We start from the raw sequence: 20130 nt of genomic DNA, 5'->3' as shown, positions 1-20130 counted from the left end.
GACCAATGAGAGCGCAACATCTGATCGAAGAAAGTGTCACCGGAGAGTAAACTGGAAGAAAATGCGTGAAAACTTCTAAAATTGTTGCCGATGTTTAAATTTTGCATGCATTCCTAAAAACTATGGTCCTTTCCCGATCTAATGATACCTAGAGTGCAGGGTTTAACGTCCGAGAAGAATTAATACGAGGCGACCGAAATCGGGAGGTAGCGATTTTTCCGAGTTTTGATTCCTCCCTTGTGTATTTTATAGTATAGAGGTGGTATATATAAAAGGTTGAAAAAACTTCGTGACGAGCCCCTGTGCACTGACCGTGTATTGGTAACCGGGTATAAGAATCATTTTCCCCTCATGTGACGGACATAAACCAATCATAGCCAAGAATTTTGTCAATAAATTTGCAGAGGTGCCAGTGTAAATTCCTATGACACATCCATACATAAAATTTGAGTTGAATATGTGAAACGGTTGTTGAGATAATGATCGAAAAGTAGATTTCCAAATTTTTTAGTTCAAGAGGCATAACTCTGTCAAAATCATCGAACCGAAACGAATTTCGAACTCAACATGTTTTATTATACCCGCACTTTCTAAAGAAAGTTCGGGTATATTGTTGTTACCCTGTTCCGTCCGTCCGTCTGTCTGTCCGTCCGTGTTTACGAGAGTGCATGTATTGGGTTCTTTTTATACTTAATTGGTACTAATTGGGTACTTTTTTCTTATTGGGTATACCCAAGAGGAAGTGTCGCTTAATCTACTTAAAATGCCTTAATTGGGTACATGAAACTTAGTACCCAACAAAACTTAGACACTGCGACTTGTCCAATAAAGTGTCTGAAAAAGTTGCTTCTATGGACGCACCATGTATTCGCTTCTATATCATACTTTCGGAACACTAAATTTAGCTAAGCTGCGGTCATAGTAACTCCCGAGAGTTCCGAAAAGCAACCTCCGTTAATCTTGTTCTTTCAAGCGTTTGATATCACACACAACAACAATGGCGTCTGCAAGGCATAGTGAGCACGAGGTCAAGATCCAAAAAGTAAGTTTCTTGATTTATTCACACTTTAAAAATAAGTCTTGCTTTGATACATTTTGTCAAACATAAGGATATTTTACTTTATTAATCAATTTTGAACTACATTCGGATAATTATAGTAATAAAAGGACTTATGTGTATTTCGAATTTCCTCTGTCTTGATCGTCTTAACATACATTGAATAGCGGATGCCCTTTTTATTGAAAGTAAATTCAATTCAAAAACACCATTGTCCTAGCCTCTGTTTTTTGCAAAGTTAAACCCGAACTTGCTGGACTTCACGGACGAGTGACCTGAGACAATAGACAATACAGTTAAACACTATAGAGAGGCCCAAGCTGAGGGGGTATACACAGCTGTCCTGTTAAATGGGTGATTTGACACCTAATTACTGGTGCAATAATTTGATAAATAACAACTGTATTATCTCCTTGAAATTAGTTGGCTAATTGTACAAGCTAGATTAACACTGAGACATCGTAAGGTTATCTAAAAAATAGAATTAACACAAAAGAATATATTTTATGGAGATAATTTGAAATTTCAACACCGAGGCATCTAAAACCATGATTTGACTAAAGAAACATTTTAATAAAAAACTAGATGTGAAGTTTTCCTATTCTTTTCTAAGCTTTTAAGCTATCGTCAGATTAACCAGAATTTTCTCTGTTTCCCAAAAAACGTAACTACACTTCTTGAAGAATGCAGAAACTTAATTAATTCATAATAAAAGATTGCAATATTGTTTTGCAGATTTGAATGCCACTTGATTTTTAAAAAGCCTAAAATAACAATTTCAATATCCAAATTTCTGTGGTAAAAAGGGTTTAATAATTTTGCTATCAGTTGTCTACTTATTTTCTTTTGATTGAGAAGTGGACAGGCATAGTCTACATTCATGCTATGCCTGTCTACTTCTCAAAAGAGGATATTGTCTACATTATACATGTCCTATGATTCATTCCTGGATACAGATACTTTAAAACTAGTCAGACTGTTCTTAGGGATGAAAATAAATGTAAATCAATTTAAGAGAGAAAAAAAAATGAAAATAAAATATTGAATTAACAATTAATATGTGAATGCAAAAGCAAATCATTTTTTGTACAATAATATTGTTTCATTACAGATCTTGAGGTCACATTTGATTACGATGCAAAATTTTCCTTAAAATACGCTTGTTTCCAAGGATTAATGATTTATAATATTACCGCAAAAAAAGGTGCCTCTTTCACGGTTTTATAATATTTACCGCAGAGAAAAGTGCCCTTTTCACCATTATTTAACATGCCCTTTTCAAATCCTAGATTTAACACTATACCAGGCTATATATTAAAAACTATATTATTTATGAAAGTGAGAAATCGTAAATGTGGATTATGAATTTTTATACTATGCTAACATCTTGTATATTTTTGACGATGAATACATTGTTGGGTAAAATAATATTAATAAATCGCTTGTCCAATTTTTTTGTTGGATATCGTGAATCAGTAAGTCCATTATAAGTATAAATATAGAGATATATTTGCATTTTTATTATGCACAGGTGGATCAACTACCAAGAGAACAAAAGATGTGCTAATTTTAAGGTAAGAGCATATAATGATACGTGCCACATTAAATATTTTACTTTCTGTAGTAAATTGAAGGTAAAGAACATGGCGGTAGTGTGTTGTGAGGACCAAGCTGCTATGATTGTTGGTATCTTACACTTGTAAATTCATGTGTATTTGTGTGTTTGCATTTTAAACTCTAGATTAAATGGCCATAAAGAAACAAGAAGTTTGGTTTCTATGGTTAGAACACTGACAGGTGTACATCAAATAAATAGTGAATGTAACCTTGGCTTGAATTTAAGCAAAAGCATGACACAATGATCAAGCCTTATGAAATTTTTTTTAATCGATTTCCTTGTATTTCAGGAGATGCTGTAGCTCTTCTCCTGGATGGGGGTGTTTGGTGGCCAGGAGCATGTTCCTTGACGGAAAAAAGTAAGTGTATGTAATATTTTTTGTGCTTTTTTTCTTTTCTTAGAAACATCTTAATGCATGTTATCTTCAAGTGAAAAGCACATTAATTTGCTATTTCAAAAGTTTTGAGAAATGGATTCCTGTATTTAATTTTCTTAAGATTTCAGTGTGAATGCAGACAAAGGAAAAAAAATTGTAATGAACATTTTTTTACTGCTTGCTTGTTTACACCATCATAATTATATTCCTTTGATGAACAGTTAGATGTAAACCGTTTGTTGTAAAGGTGTTTGAAAATTTGGTTTCTGGAACTTGATAAATTGGGAAAAAAGCACTTTTCAGTTGCAATTAATTGAATAAAACTTTCTTGTAGTGATAGAAGAAGAAGACATACAGGAAGATGAATAAGAGGGTACATCACTTCGAGGAAAGAAAACCTCCTCATCTAGTAAATATTTTTTCTTCATATCATACCACATGACTGATTTGAGTTAATCTATTAATTCAATTAACTTTTCTAATTTCAAACTCCATCCAAACAGGATATTATCAGTCAAACTTTGTGTGCAAAGTAATTAATTGTAAATGAGGCCAAGTGTGTGTTTCAGCCCTTGTTAAGATATGATTTGAGTTATTTTATTTTCTATCTTTATTTAATTAACATATTTTATGTGACGTACAAATTTGTTTCATTGCAGCATGAATGAAATGGACGGAGGCTGAACTGGAGGAGGTTAAGGAATATTTCAGAGAATGTCTGATCTTGAACACCACTCCAGGAAGAATAACTTGCAATATGTGGATAGAGGAAAGCAGAGTTAATATAATAAGCTATGGGAAACTCTAAAGAAGAAAGTGTGGAGTCTGCCCCCCCCCCCCAAAAAAAAATAAAAAATAAAACCACCTTGACAGTTTTTGGATATAAAATCTACAGCAAAACTTAATTATGTAATGATGTTTGTTTTCATCTTCCTCCTTGCTCTTATTACAGTGAATTTTTTTTTTTTAGTTTTGAGACAATTTATTTTCATTTTCATCACCGTTTACCATACTTTTCACTGAAATTGAATCAATGGTAATTTCTTTTATTGTGAGAAAGACATGCATTGTATCTTTTTAGAAAGGATGTAATCAGTTTGAGAATGTTATCATTCAAAAGTACATTTTCATTTAATTGGACATTTGATGAGAATTTTGTTTGATCAAGTCAAATTATTGCAAGATTGCAATTTATTTAGCAGTATGGTAGTATAAAATTATTTGTAGTATTTTCATGGATTTTCTTCATTTGATGAGAACTTCTTTTATTAAAGGAACTGATTGCCAATTTTTGTAACTAAGCACTTGATTTATTTAAGACACCGTTTGCCCTTTGTCATAAATATATCTTTGTATCAAAGCCTAGATTATTATCTTTCTGTGTTTTGAAGATAAAAACAAAAGACAGTTGACACCTCTTAGTTTGGTAATTACATATACTTTGTGGTAGATGAATTGAAGGTTTGTGGACAAAATATTTTCATTATATTGCTTGAATTTTCTTGAACTGTGGCCATGATGCAATTATTTGAGATCCATGCTTAGAAAAATTGTTAATTGCTAAATTGTCATTTGCATAACAGCCAGGTAGTTGCAAAATGATGGTACATGTACCTTGACCTATCATAAATTGATATTTGTAAAGGTTTCTAGACCAGATATGTAGTGTTCAAAAAATATTTGAACTATTTAATGCTTATAATGCTTATGAATGCCAATTGTTTTTTGAAAAATAAAAACGAAATGTTAAAATCTCGTGAGATTTGCTTCTTGTGATTCAATGTGGTTATACATTCCTCGTATTTAATTAGGAATCTTCAGTACAAAACAAGGGCTATATAAATGCCCTCTACTGATTGGGTTGTATTCTAATGCAGGAGAACAGATATTGAAGAAAAATGCCGACAGATGTTCCAAATATCTGTTAAGTTATATACCAGTTAAGGAAGATAGGTAACAAAGAGGATTTGGAGAGCCAGGTGTCCAGATCTTGTTGGGTTGTATTTCAATTAGAGAAAAATAGGTTACCTACAGGATTTGGACCGTGTCCAATTCTTGTTGAGTTGTATTATAGTTAAGGAAGGAAGGTAACCAAGAGGATTTGGACAGGTGTCCAACTTTTAGTGGGTTATATTCCAGTAAAGGAAGAAAGGTAACCAAGAAGATTTGGACAAGTGTCCAACTTTTATTGGGTTGTATTCTAGTAAAGGAAGAAAGGTAAGCAAGAGGATTTGGACAAGTGTCCAACTTTTATTGGGTTATATTCCAGTAAAGGAATAAAGGTAACCAAGAGGATTTGGACAAGTGTCCAACTTTTAGTGGGTTGTATTCTAGTAAAGGAAGAAAGGTAACCAAGAAGATTTAGACAGGTGTCCAACTTTTATTGGGTTGTATTCCAGTAAAGGAAGAAAAAGTAACCAAGAGGATTTGGACAAGTGTCCGACTTTTGTTGGGTTGTATTCCAGTAAAGGAAGAAAGATAGCCAGGAGGATTTGGACAGGTGTCCGATTCTTTTTGAGTTGTATGCCAGTTAAGGAAGAAAGGTGGCCAAGAACATTTGTACAGGTGCCCAATTATTGTTGGGTTGTATGCCAATTGGAGAAGAAAGGTAGCCAGGAGGATTTGTACAGGTTTCTTATTTCTATTGGGTTGTATTCCATTGAAGGAAGACAGGTAACCAAGAGGATTTGGACAGGTGTCCGATTTTCATTGGGTCGTATTCCAGTTAAGAAAGAAAGATAGCCAGGAGGATTTGGACAGGTGTCCAATATTTATTAGGTTGCATTCCATTTAAGGAAAATAAGTAATCAAGAAGATTTGGACAGGTTTCTAATTCTTGTTGGGTTGTATTTACATTGATAGGATACAGGTAACCAAGAGAAGCTGGACAGGAGTAGAATACCTGTTGGCTACTTGTTTGTATCAAATATGAATGGGACTTTATCATAAGACTTGCTTAGTTTTCTTGTAATGAATAACATGCTTTTCAGTAGGAAGCACTTTAAGGTAAATTGTAGAAGGAAATAATATTTTTATACCCGCACTTTCTAAAGAAAGTTCGGGTATATTGTTGTTACCCTGTTCCGTCCGTCCGTCCGTCCGTCTGTCCGTCCGTCCGTCCGTCCCTCTGTCACGTTTTACTTTCTCAAACTGCTCTTACATCTTATAAACCAGCAAACTGAACTCTTGGAGTTTGATTTGGGGTATCATGTTGTTTTGTAAAAAAGTTTCAAAAATTCTCTGTTAGTCCTGGGGGTCAAATAATTGGTAAAAAATGACGTTTTTTCACAAAAAACCTTCTTCCTCGAACTCCTCCTACATTTTCAAAAGTAGACAAATCATCTTTTGGAATATGTTTTAGGGTATCCTATAGATGCGCAATAAGGTTTCGGAATTTTCAATTTTGTCCTGGGGGTCATTTAATGGCTAAAAAATGACGTTTTTTTACAAAAAAACTGGTTTAAAAAACGTCATTTTTTTTAAGCAGTAGCCAAATGATCTTCTAGTATATGATTGGGGGTGTCATATTGAGGCATGATCAGGTTCCAGAATTTTTTTTTTAATTAAGGGGATCAGTGGGCAACAAAAAATGACGTTTTTTGGCAAAAAAATATGGTTCCCAGAACTCCTCTTACAACTTTTGGAGTAGCTACATCATCTCTTGGGATATAATTGGGGCTGTCCTATAGATGTGCAATAAGGTTTTAAAAATTTAAATTTCATCCTGGGAGTCAAATAGTAGCAGAAAATTGACGTTTATCACTAAAAAATCAAACATTGATCCAAGAGCTCCTCTTATGATTTAATGGATAGACAATCATATCTTGGGATATGATAGGGACTGTTCTATAGATGTGCAGTAAGGTTTTCAAAATTTAAATTTCATCCAGGGAGTCAAAATGTAGCAGAAAATTGACGTTTATCACTTAAAAAAAAACCATAGATCCTAGAACTCCTTTTATGATTTAATGGATAGACACATCATATCTTGGGATATGAAAGGAACTGTTCCATAGATGTGCATTACGGTTTTGAAAAATTAAATTTAACCCTGAGGCCCATTACCTACCGGTACATACCTTTTGATGCCCTTTAAGGATCAAGAATATATATGGTCAAGGGGTGGGGATCTCAACCGTTTTCGAGATATTTGTGCACTTCCTGTTCAAGGGGGGTCATGACAACCCCCGGGGCCCATGACCTACATACCGTTTGATGCCCCTTGACACAAGGTGCAAGAATATATATGGTTTAAGGGTGGGGATCTCAACTGTTTTGAAGATATTAAGGGACTTGCTGTTTGAGGGCGTCAGGACCACCCACAGGGCCCATGACCTACATAACATTTGATGCCACTTGACATCAGAAACATGAATATATATGGTTTAGGGGTCATGATTATAACAGTTTCTGAGATATATGGTAATTTCAAATTCCTGGGGGGTGGGGATGACCCCAGGGGTCAGATCTAATAAACCCTATATATTGCCAGTAACAGCCAATATATGATTATGAAAACCCTATATTATTATCTTTGTCCGTTTTCAAGTTACCATTTACAATAGAGTCTATGATTCTTTCTACAAGGTTCAATGTTAGACCCCACACCCTTTTGACACCCCCCTCCCCCCCCCTCCCCCGAAAAGTGGTTGCCTAACCCAAAATGAGAAAAATCAAACAAGGGTGCACAACTAGATTTGCAGGCCTATCATATCCTAGAGTTTTGTACAATTATGTTCAGCCATCTCTAAGAAACAAGTTCAGAGCGGGAAAGAAGAAAAAGAAGATGAAGAATATATACATGTATTAAGAACCGTACAAAAACAATAAGTCTCCAAACTTCATTCAGGAGACTTAATAATTAATAAAGATTAAATAGAGATAGGATCATCAAACATCAATAATTTAAAGATAATTGACAATTTCTGATTCTAAGGGGGTCAGGATGACCCCTTAGGGTCATGACTTACATGCCATAATGATCTGATGCGCCTGCATGACCTAAGGAGGAATAATATCTTTGGATTAAGGTGGGGATCTCAATGGTTTTTATGATATTTGATAATTTCAGGAAGAGCACTTGGGATCATGACCTACATACAATCTTAAATGCCTTGAACAAAGAAACAATAATATAATATGTACATGATATATGATTCAATTTAAGAACCCAGATATAGATCAATCATCTGTTTTGTAATACTTCCTATGTATATATACATGTACAAGTATTAGTTTGTGTTTTGTTCTATACTATTCATGTTCATGACTGTAGTATGGCTTAGTCTTATTTTAAATTACATTAAAAAATTGTCAAATATATGACTTGGAACCCCCACTCCCAAACAAACTCAAATATAAACTGTTCTCTCTCCCCCCCCCTCCCCCCCTTCCTTGTCGAATAATCTATTAAAATCAAAATATAATTTGGGTGTCTAAAAACTTTTATAAACTGGTAAAAAATGTTATTCTTAAAAAAAATTACATTACACCTTGCATAATTGACAAATGATCTATTGAGATACGATCAGAGGTCATATTTCTACCTTGGGATCTATAAGTAGTATTCATTGACAAGTTAAAATTAATTAATAACAATAAATGATTCAAATTATAAATGTTTATACTCCACATTCATCCCCCCCCCAATCTAACCTGCTTATAAAGATTCAGTCTTCTTAATACATTCTTACATGTGTACAGTAGCAAATTTTAAATCATTTCTTGATTGCTTTTTCTCTTGTGATTCACATTAACATTTTGGAAATTGCTTAATTCAATTTTTAAGATTTATAAACAAAATGTTATATGCATCACTGCCATGTGTATTCACCTATTTGGGGCAATTGTAAAGTCTTCTAAACAAAGCAGTGACATCATTAGGCTAGGAATTACCCACATGGATCAAACACTACTGTATAACATATGAATAAGATAAAATACATTATTATTTCTAGTTCTAAAATGTCAGGGTGTCTCCAAGGGGGCATAATCTTACAATACAATTTTACGCGCAATGACACAAAGAGCAAAAATAAATTAAACGGTTTAGGGATGAGGATCTCAGATCTCAGAAGTTAACAAAATATACAGTGTATCATATCATTTCCTATTTCATAAAGGCGGGGGGGGGGGGGGGGGGGGGGGGGTTAAAGACAACACCTGGGGGTCATTAATGTACTTTACACCAGTTGATGCATCATAATGACTTTAGAAGATATTTTGTATTTTCTTGTTTCGTGGGGTCAGAACAGTCCCATAAGGTCATGACCTACATGAATTGTATTTGATGCATTATAATACATTAAGAAAGAAATACTCCTTCCTTCCTATTATTACTCATATAAAAAATATAAGTTTCTACACTTACTTACATATGAAATACACAAATTTAATAAGAAATTGTTTATACAGGGTCAATATGGGGTCAACTCAACAGTGCATGCAGTCTGACAAATGAAAAAAATAACTTTTGCAACTAAAATGACAGAAACTTTACAAATGCGATAGGATAGGTAACGATGATAAGCTTATTTAAATATTAAAAGATGGTGATACAGTATGCTGTCAAAGGGAGATTACATTTAGAAAGTGAAAGTAGAACTTATATACATGTGTATGTATGCTGGCAGGAATCCCATGCTGGCATCTTATTATATTGTGCTACTGCTACTACATGTATTATGCTTACCTAAATTGGTCAACATCATAATGATAATCCAATTAAAACACAATAATGAATTCCTTTAGCTGATCTTAACTACCGTAATCCTTTTCTGCATACGGAAAACACAGACATGTATGTATGGGTGTTGCTAAAACGCGGAACGGAAAACGGAACGGAATGAAAAATATCATCACGTTTATCCCTTAAAAAGGGTATAGACTGGCCAGAAACGATTTACTTTGTATCTTTTATTTATATCTAATGAATGATTATCAACATGTTGCTATCTTATTAATATTCATATGAATGTCTATCAATTATAGCATTGTATCAGGGACGTATATACTATATATTAGTATATACGTTCCTGATTGTATTCATTCGGCTTTAGTTGAGTACGAAACGGAAAAATCAAATGTATACGAATTGTGAAACATTAACATGATTAAACGAGCAAATTAGCTATAACTTTTTACTTATTTCTCTTATATGGTATTGCTGGCATATTAGCGTAACGTACGCAGTTAGTGAAAGCGTTTTATGCGTGTTTTGAGTATTTTTATATTATTTTCAAATATGATGTACATGTATATATTTACATCAAAATTGAATTTTCGGTGTTCTAGACGATCTTTTATCATACAGACGATACAGTATCATTGAGATGGAAGAAAAAAACTGTAGGACTGACGACATTAAAAAATTAAAATACAGTAAACATTAAAATACCCGGTAATTTGTGAAACTAGTAATTTGTGAAACTAGTATTTTTAGCAATGCAATTTTGTTTACGTTTGCATTACAAAGCATGCAGTTGTTTATTCCAGCAGCTATATACATATGATCCGAATAGAGAGCTCTAGACGTTGCCTGGTTTGATTTTCCGATTATATATTGGGACTATAGTCTGTCGATCCCAAAATATTCATGCAGCACATTTGGACGATTTATAATGGAAAATGTTGACATCTTTTCTCCATTTGGAAGTCACTCAGAAGACCTTGCACAATTTTTCAACACCATCATCCGGGTCTGTTAAAATGCAAAACCCCGTAGACTTCTTTATTTTTAGCCGTGTATTTATACCAGCTGATAAGCTAGAGAGGACGTTTTAAAGAAAGAATAATGAGAATGTTTAATGCTTCTAAAAGAGAATCGCTTGAACCCTGAGGTATATATAAATATACAGCAAAAAGTGAATCGAGGATATTTTGGGACAGAATATAGTGGTCAATGCATGTACTGTTAATTTTGAGGAAATAAATATTCTTGAATAAATAATCTAATATTGCTAATCTTTCAAAAAAAATTAAAAAGGTACATAAAGTATATCGTTTTAGCATACTTAACAAATCTATGAGGTAAATAACATTAGATAAGATTTTCCGTTTTCCTTCCGTTCCGTTTTCCGTTCCGCGTTTTAGCAACACCCATGTATGTATACACGTGAACCCATCTAATCGAAGAGCTGGGTAAAACTAGTACCCGCTAATGAGACATGCAAACCTGTGTTGTGTACGTAACTTCAGACAAAGATCAGTCATTTGTAACATGCATGTATTTTTATGACCTATTCTTCAAATCCGCTTGCACTATTTTATTAGGTAAATAACAGCTTTAAGGTGGTGCAGGACAACTGCATATTGTGATGTACATGTATACTTCCTATTGAGATAAACAATAAAGTATGTTGACTATTGATTAAATATTTACCCCCCAAATAATGTTACCTAACATTGAAGCGCAATGGGTGAGAGCGTTTACATGTCTGTAAGAGCATTGGGGTCCAAGGTGTATTTTTGGTAATTTACGAATTTTCATGGGGAGGGGGGGGGGGTCTGGACCCCTCACTCCCACCCCTTCTCTAAATCTGTGCACACGATGATGTTCATGTAGGCACACAGAAGCAAATCTAAAACCGGCAACCGCCACGGGGAGGGGGCATAATTTAATTTTTAATTTTGTTTGTAATAATTATATAGACCATTATACTTCCTATGACATAAAATGTTAAGATTATTGATTAACTGAAAATTCACTGCAAACAGTTCTACCCCAAATTGCACATAAAGTGCTGCTCATGTCACGATGTGTATTATCATATGGGCAGGGATCTCATCCTTCAGTTATGAAAATTATAATTTTTAAATGTATTACCGGAGTTTGCATGTAGCCTTCATTTTTAATGAAACTGGTATAAAACAGTGTTATTTAGGGGCAAACACATGGTGCGGGTATTACTGTCTAATGACAGCATCTAGTTTTATCTTAGCAAAACAACTTCACAAAATAATAGTTTGCCTCACACAAAACATTTGCAGTTTTGTCACAATATACCTACAAACAATAAAACAAGCATAAATTTGGAATAAATAAAGAAAAATAAAAAATAAATTCAATAAATGTGGACACTTAAATATATTTACCCAATTAGATTAAAACAGTTACAACCCAAAAACTACACTCTCGTATGTACGGTTTTTTCATATCCAATAAGCAATATCCAACAGAACTTGGACTTGACGAACCCAATAAATAGCCTAATGTGTGTCCGTCCGTCCGTCCGTCCGTCTGTCACGTTTTACTTTCTCAAACTGCTCTTACATCTTATAAACCAGCAAACTGAACTCTTGGAGTTTGATTTGGGGTATCATGTTGTTTTGTAAAAAAGTTTCAAAAATTCTCTGTTAGTCCTGGGGGTCAAATAATTGGTAAAAAATGACGTTTTTTCACAAAAAACCTTCTTCCTCGAACTCCTCCTACATTTTCAAAAGTAGACAAATCATCTTTTGGAATATGTTTTAGGGTATCCTGTAGATGCGCAATAAGGTTTCGGAATTTTCAATTTTGTCCTGGGGGTCATTTAATGGCTAAAAAATGACGTTTTTTTACAAAAAAACTGGTTTAAAAAACGTCATTTTTTTTTAAGCAGTAGCCAAATGATCTTCTAGAATATGATTGGGGGTGTCATATTGAGGCATGATCAGGTTCCAGAATTTTTTTTTTAATTAAGGGGATCAGTGGGCAACAAAAAATGACGTTTTTTGGCCAAAAAAATATGGTTCCCAGAACTCCTCTTACAACTTTTGGAGTAGCTACATCATCTCTTGGGATATAATTGGGGCTGTCCTATAGATGTGCAATAAGGTTTCAAAAATTTAAATTTCATCCTGGGAGTCAAATAGTAGAAAAAAATTTATGTTTATCACTAAAAAATCAAACATTAATTGATCCAAGAGCTGACCTCTTATGATTTAATGGATAGACAATCATATCTTGGGATATGATAGGGACTGTTCTATAGATGTGCAGTAAGGTTTTCAAAATTTAAATTTCATCCAGGGAGTCAAAATGTAGCAGAAAATTGACGTTTATCACTTAAAAAAAAACATAGATCCTAGAACTCCTTTTATGATTTAATGGATAGACACATCATATCTTGGGATAGGAAAAGAAAGGAACTGTTCCATAGATGTGCATTACGGTTTTGAAAAATTAAATTTAACCCTGAGGCCCATTACCTACCGGTACATACCTTTTGATGCCCTTTAAGGATCAAGAATATATATGGTTAAGGGGTGGGGATCTCAACCGTTTTCGAGATATTCGTGCACTTCCTGTTCAAGGGGGGTCATGACAACCCCCGGGGCCCATGACCTACATACCGTTTGATGCCCCTTGACACAAGGTACAAGAATATATATGGTTTAAGGGTGGGGATCTCAACTGTTTTGAAGATATTAAGGGACTTGCTGTTTGAGGGCGTCAGGACCACCCACAGGGCCCATGACCTACATAACATTTGATGCCCCTTGACATCAGAAACATGAATATATATGGTTTAGGGGTCATGATTATAACAGTTTCTGAGATATATGGTAATTTCAAATTCCTGGGGGGTGGGGATGACCCCAGGGGTCAGATCTAATAAACCCTATATATTGCCAGTAACAGCCAATATATGATTATGAAAACCCTATATTATTATCTTTGTCCGTTTTCAAGTTACCATTTACAATAGAGTCTATGATTCTTTCTACAAGGTTCAATGTTAGACCCCACACCCTTTTGACACCCCCCCCCCCCCCTCCCCCGAAAAGTGGTTGTCTAACCCAAAATGAGAAAAATCAAACCAGGGTGCACAACTAGATTTGCAGGCCTATCATATCCTAGAGTTTTGTACAATTATGTTCAGCCATCTCTGAGAAACAAGTTCAGAGCGGGAAAGAAGAAAAAGAAGATGAAGAATATATACATGTATTAAGAACCGTACAAAAACAATAAGTCTCCAAACTTCATTCAGGAGACTTAATAATTAATAAAGATTAAATAGAGATAGGATCATCAAACATCAATAATTTAAAGATAATTGACAATTTCTGATTCTAAGGGGGTCAGGATGACCCCTTAGGGTCATGACTTACATGCCATAATGATCTGATGCGCCTGCATGACCTAAGGAGGAATAATATCTTTGGATTAAGGTGGGGATCTCAATGGTTTTTATGATATTTGATAATTTCAGGAAGAGCACTTGGGATCATGACCTACATACCATCTTAAATGCCTTGAACAAAGAAACAATAATATAATATGTACATGATATATGATTCAATTTAAGAACCCAGATATAGATCAATCATCTGTTTTGTAATACGTCCTATGTATATATACATGTACATGTATTAGTTTGTGTTTTGTTCTATACTATTCATGTTCATGACTGTAGTATGGCTTAGTCTTATTTTAAATTACATTAAAAAATTGTCAAATATATGACTTGGAACCCCCACTCCCAAACAAACTCAAATATAAACTGTTCTCTCTCTCTCCCCCCCCCCCTTCCTTGTCGAAAAATCTATTAAAATCAAAATATAATTTGGGTGTCTAAAAACTTTTATAAACTGGTAAAAAATGTTATTCTTAAAAAAAATTACATTACACCTTGCATAATTGACAAATGATCTATTGAGATACGATCAGAGGTCATATTTCTACCTTGGGATCAATAAGTAGTATTCATTGACAAGTTAAAATTAATTAATAACAATAAATGATTCAAATTATAAATGTTTATACTCCACATTCATCCCCCCCCCCCCCCAATCTAACCTGCTTATAAAGATTCAGTCTTCTTAATACATTCTTACATGTGTACAGTAGCAAATTTTAAATCATTAATTCTTGATTGCTTTTTCTCTCGTGATTCACATTAACATTTTGGAAATTGCTTAATTCAATTTTTAAGATTTATAAACAAAATGTTATATGCATCACTGCCATGTGTATTCACCTATTTGGGGCAATTGTAAAGTCTCCTAAACAAAGCAGTGACATCATTAGGCTAGGAATTACCCACATGGATCAAACACTACTGTATAACATATGAATAAGATAAAATACATTATTATTTCTAGTTCTAAAATGTCAGGGTGTCTCCAAGGGGGCATAATCTTACAATACAATTTTACGCGCAATGACACAAAGAGCAAAAATAAATTAAACGGTTTAGGGATGAGGATCTCAGATCTCAGAAGTTAACAAAATATACAGTGTATCATATCATTTCCTATTTCATAAAGGCGGGGGGGGGGGGGGGGGGGGGGGGGGGGGTTAAAGACAACACCTGGGGGTCATTAATGTACTTTACACCAGTTGATGCATCATAATGACTTTAGAAGATATTTTGTATTTTCCTGTTTCGTGGGGTCAGAACAGTCCCATAAGGTCATGACCTACATTGTATTTGATGCATTATAATACATTAAGAAAGAAATACTCCTTCCTTCCCAGTGGCGTAGCTACCTTTAAATTTACTGTATTCAAAAAAGAGTAGGGGGTCTGGGAGCCGCCTTGAGGCCTCCAGCGGGTCCAGGGCAGAGCCCTGGTGGGGGCCCGAGGGGGGGGGCGAAGCCCCCGGAAGCTCCTGGATTTTATGTTATTTGAATGACAAAACAGCTTTAAAAATATGGCATGTTTTAAGTACTTGTATTATGATTCCAATAAATATGAACAAAAGTTGCTGAATTCCGAGACAAACATTATTTACCTGGTACTCTTCGAATATTTTCTTTAAAATTTTAAGACCCCCGATGCTCTTGGATTTTAGGTTTTAGCTTTTAGATTTACAGGCTTTTGATGATGAGATATTGTCTCAAAATGGTACAATTTTACATACTGTATGTGTAAGGGAAATGACGAATTTTAAAAGAATGTGCAATTATATATGAAACACTGATACCCCAGCGGAAATCAACTGCATATGACTAAAGATAATAGGCGTTTTGAAACAGGTCTATTATTCAAACCGTAACATACTTACCTAAATGACAAATTTTTGATCAAGTTTATCACAATGTATTGTGACTTTGTCAAAATTTTAATCACCCGACCGCCGACTTTAAATTACATGTAAGTATAGACTGACAGAATACAATTACGGACAAACACTCAAAGCTTGATATGTTTTCAGATTTTAGTATGAATATTTAAACTTGAAAGGAGTTAAAAGTTGTTCATCTCATTTTAATAAGTTTATTGAATATCATTCTTTAAGCCAATAACATGAAAGTCAAAGGTATAGCTCGTCCATATTAATTTATGATTCAGACAAACTTCCAATTAATTTTAATATATTTACATTCACCTTTTTTCCTCCTATTAAAATGCATTGATAGATTTGAGCGATATTTACGCATAACACAGAAGACCCAATCACAAAATCTGGTGCGTATGAATACATTCAGTCTTCCTTCAGAGCATGACCGACTCTCCTCCCGACTTCAAACCGGATCACGACCTGATATTATACTTGGGCTGATTATTCAATTGATTAATTCCTTAGAATACCGAAAATAAATTTGGTATACTAAATACCAGATAAATAAAATTGTGTTATTAGAATTAAAAACACTGTGCACTATATTTGTCAGCATAATTCGGCTGTTCCAATGGCTCTTCCGTTAATTGTGCATTACTCATTGAATAATGTCGAGATTATTAAAAATAAATCATATTTGCAGAAGGAGAAAAAATGTTAAAAAACGTAAATATGAGCATTGAATCATTATTTTTTGAAAGATGTTGTCTCATAACTGCAACGGTGTGTGCAAACAAACTTTCATAACGCGCTAGCGCGCGTTTTTCAATTTGTATGCACACACCGTCGCAGTTATGAGACCACATCTTTAAAAAAAATAATGATTCCATGCTTAAGTAAAGTATGGAATGACGGTATTTTCCGGAATCGTAGTAATTGCATGGTTTACGATGAGAACTGAATACTAAATATGCAGATTATAATTCAGTGGAGTCTCAATACGATTTGTTTACGTGCAAACAATAGGAAACTCAAATCATAAGACCTATGCTTTGCAAAATTTTGTGTATTCATTTGCGTTTTTGCGTAAAGGGCGCTACGCCACTGCTTCCTATTATTACTCATATAAAAAATATAAGTGTCTACACTTACTTACCTATGAAATACACAAATTTAATAAGAAATTGTTTATACAGGGTCAATATGGGGTCAACTCAACAGTGCATTTACAAATGCGATAGGATAGGTAACGATGATAAGCTTATTTAAATATTAAAAGATGATGATACAGTATGCTGTCAAAGGGAGATTACATTTAGAAAGTGAAAGTAGAACTTATATACATGTGTATGTATGCTGGCAGGAATCCCATGCTGGCATCTTATTATATTGTGCTACTGCTACTACATGTATTATGCTTACCTAAATTGGTCAACATCATAATGATAATCCAATTAAAACACAATAATGAATTCCTTTAGCTGATCTTAACTACCGTAATCCTTTTCTGCATACGGAAAACACATGCAGACATGTATGTATGGGTGTTGCTAGAACGCGGAACGGAAAACGGAACGGAATGGAAAATATCATCACGTTTATCGCTTAAAAAGGGTATAGACTGGCCAGAAACGATTTACTTTGTATCTTTTATTTATATCTAATGAATGATTATCAACATGTTGCTATCTTATTAATATTCATATGAATGTCTATCAATTATAGCATTGTATTCATTCGGCTTTAGTTGAGTACGAAACGGAAAAATCAAATGTATACGAATTGTGAAACATTAACATGATTAAACGAGCAAATTAGCTATAACTTTTTACTTATTTCTCTTATATGGTATTGCTGGCATATTAGCGTAACGTACGCAGTTAGTGAAAGCGTTTTATGCGTGTTTTGAGTATTTTTATATTATTTTCAAATATGATGTACATGTATATACTTACATCAAAATTGAATTTTCGGTGTTCTAGACGATCTTTTATCATACAGACGATACAGTATCATTGAGATGGAAGAAAAAAACTGTAGGATCGACTGACGACATTAAAAAATTAAAATACAGTAGACATTAAATTACCCGGTAATTTGTGAAACTAGTAATTTGTGAAACTAGTATTTTTAGCAATGCAATTTTGTTTACGTTTGCATTACAAAGCATGCAGTTGTTTATTCCAGCAGCTATATACATATGATCCGAATAGAGAGCTCTAGACGTTGCCTGGTTTGATTTTCCGATTATATATTGGGACTATAGTCTGTCGATCCTAAAATATTCATGCAGCACATTTGGACGATTTATAATGGAAAATGTTGACATCTTTTCTCCATTTGGAAGTCACTCAGAAGACCTTGCACAATTTTTCAACACCATCATCTGGGTCTGTTAAAATGCAAAACCCCGTAGACTTCTTTATTTTTAGCCGTGTATTTATACCAGCTGATAAGCTAGAGAGGACGTTTTAAAGAAAGAATAATGAGAATGTTTAATGCTTCTAAAAGAGAATCGCTTGAACCCTGAGGTATATATAAATATACAGCAAAAAGTGAATCGAGGATATTTTGGGACAGAATATAGTGGTCAACGCATGTACTGTTAATTTTGAGGAAATAAATATTCTTGAATAAATAATCTAATATTGCTAATCTTTCAAAAAAAATTAAAAAGGTACATAAAGTATATCGTTTTAGCATACTTAACAAATCTATGAGGTAAATAACATTAGATAAGATTTTCCGTTTTCCTTCCGTTCCGTTTTCCGTTCCGCGTTTTAGCAACACCCATGTATGTATACACGTGAACCCATCTAATCGAAGAGCTGGGTAAAACTAGTACCCGCTAATGAGACATGCAAACCTGTGTTGTGTACGTAACTTCAGACAAAGATCAGTCATTTGTAACATGCATGTATTTTTATGACCTATTCTTCAAATCCACTTGCACTATTTTATTAGGTAAATAACAGCTTTAAGGTGGTGCAGGACACCTGCATATTGTGATGTACATGTATACTTCCTATTGAGATAAACAATAAAGTATGTTGACTATTGATTAAATATTTACCCCCCAAATAATGTTACCTAACATAGCAGCGCAATGGTTTAGAGCGTTTACATGTCTGTAAGAGCATTGGGGTCCAAGGTGTATTTTTGGTAATTTTCATGGGGAGGGGGGGTCTGGACCCCTCACTCCCACCCCTTCTCTAAATCTGTGCACACGATGATGTTCATGTAGGCACACAGAAGCAAATCTAAAACCGGCAACCGCCACGGGGAGGGGGCATAATTTAATTTTTAATTTTGTTTGTAATAATTATAAAGACCATTATACTTCCTATGACATAAAATGTTAAGATTATTGATTAACTGAAAATTCACTGCAAACAGTTCTACCCCAAATTGCACATAAAGTGCTGCTCATGTCACGATGTGTATTATCATATGGGCAGGGATCTCATCCTTCAGTTATGAAAATTATAATTTTTAAATGTATTACCGGAGTTTGCATGTAGCCTTCATTTTTAATTAAACTGGTATAAAACAGTGTTATTTAGGGGCAAACACATGGTGCGGGTATTACTGTCTAATGACAGCATCTAGTTCATATTAAAGACATCCATGTATCAAATATGATGATGGAATGACAGAAGGACGGAATGACGAAACGGGGTAAAACTATATACTCAATCCATTTTATGGCGGAGGCATAAAAAATCCTTCACAACCCTTTTACACTTCCGTCGACAAAAGTCATATATACTAAATAATATTGGAAAAGAGAATTTTTTTTTTTTTTGCTTTTTTGTGATAAACAATTTGGGGGGGGGGGGTATAAGAACGAATTTCATTTATTGTAAGTAAGTCGTTTCTATATACCTGCGCTGTTAAAAAACTGAACGTCGGCCAAAAAAACTGTTACAGTATTTCAAAAAGTAAGGAACCATTTATTATATAGATATATCAGCATATCAGATATTTGTTCAAAGAAAAATATTTACATCTACCAAGTATAATTTCCTCTATTTCTTACGCAAACTTATTGTTAATTCATAGCTCTATAGAAACAGCCAGACTGAAATCTACA

At 34.1% G+C, this 20130-nt stretch overlaps 1 long non-coding RNA gene across 2 annotated transcripts; it reads left to right on the top strand.

Annotated features, from left to right (window-relative positions):
* The first annotated feature begins 644 nt into the window (after positions 1 to 644).
* On the top strand, positions 645 to 4806 carry LOC105323711 (uncharacterized). Of its 2 annotated transcripts, none has more exons than XR_004603887.2 (5): positions 645 to 1042; positions 2589 to 2631; positions 2965 to 3039; positions 3386 to 3460; positions 3711 to 4806. It is a non-coding gene; the product is annotated as an uncharacterized lncRNA (long non-coding RNA). The 2 variants fall into 2 exon arrangements; XR_004603886.2 differs by having other exon boundaries at positions 653 to 1042; positions 2965 to 3033.
* The last annotated feature ends 15324 nt before the right edge of the window (positions 4807 to 20130 follow it).

Source organism: Magallana gigas, chromosome 3 (assembly GCF_963853765.1).
Source record: "Magallana gigas chromosome 3, xbMagGiga1.1, whole genome shotgun sequence".
Classification (NCBI taxonomy): domain Eukaryota; kingdom Metazoa; phylum Mollusca; class Bivalvia; order Ostreida; family Ostreidae; genus Magallana; species Magallana gigas.
The sequence above is the reverse complement of the archived record's forward strand: the minus strand, read 5'-3'. Positions and strand labels throughout refer to the sequence as shown.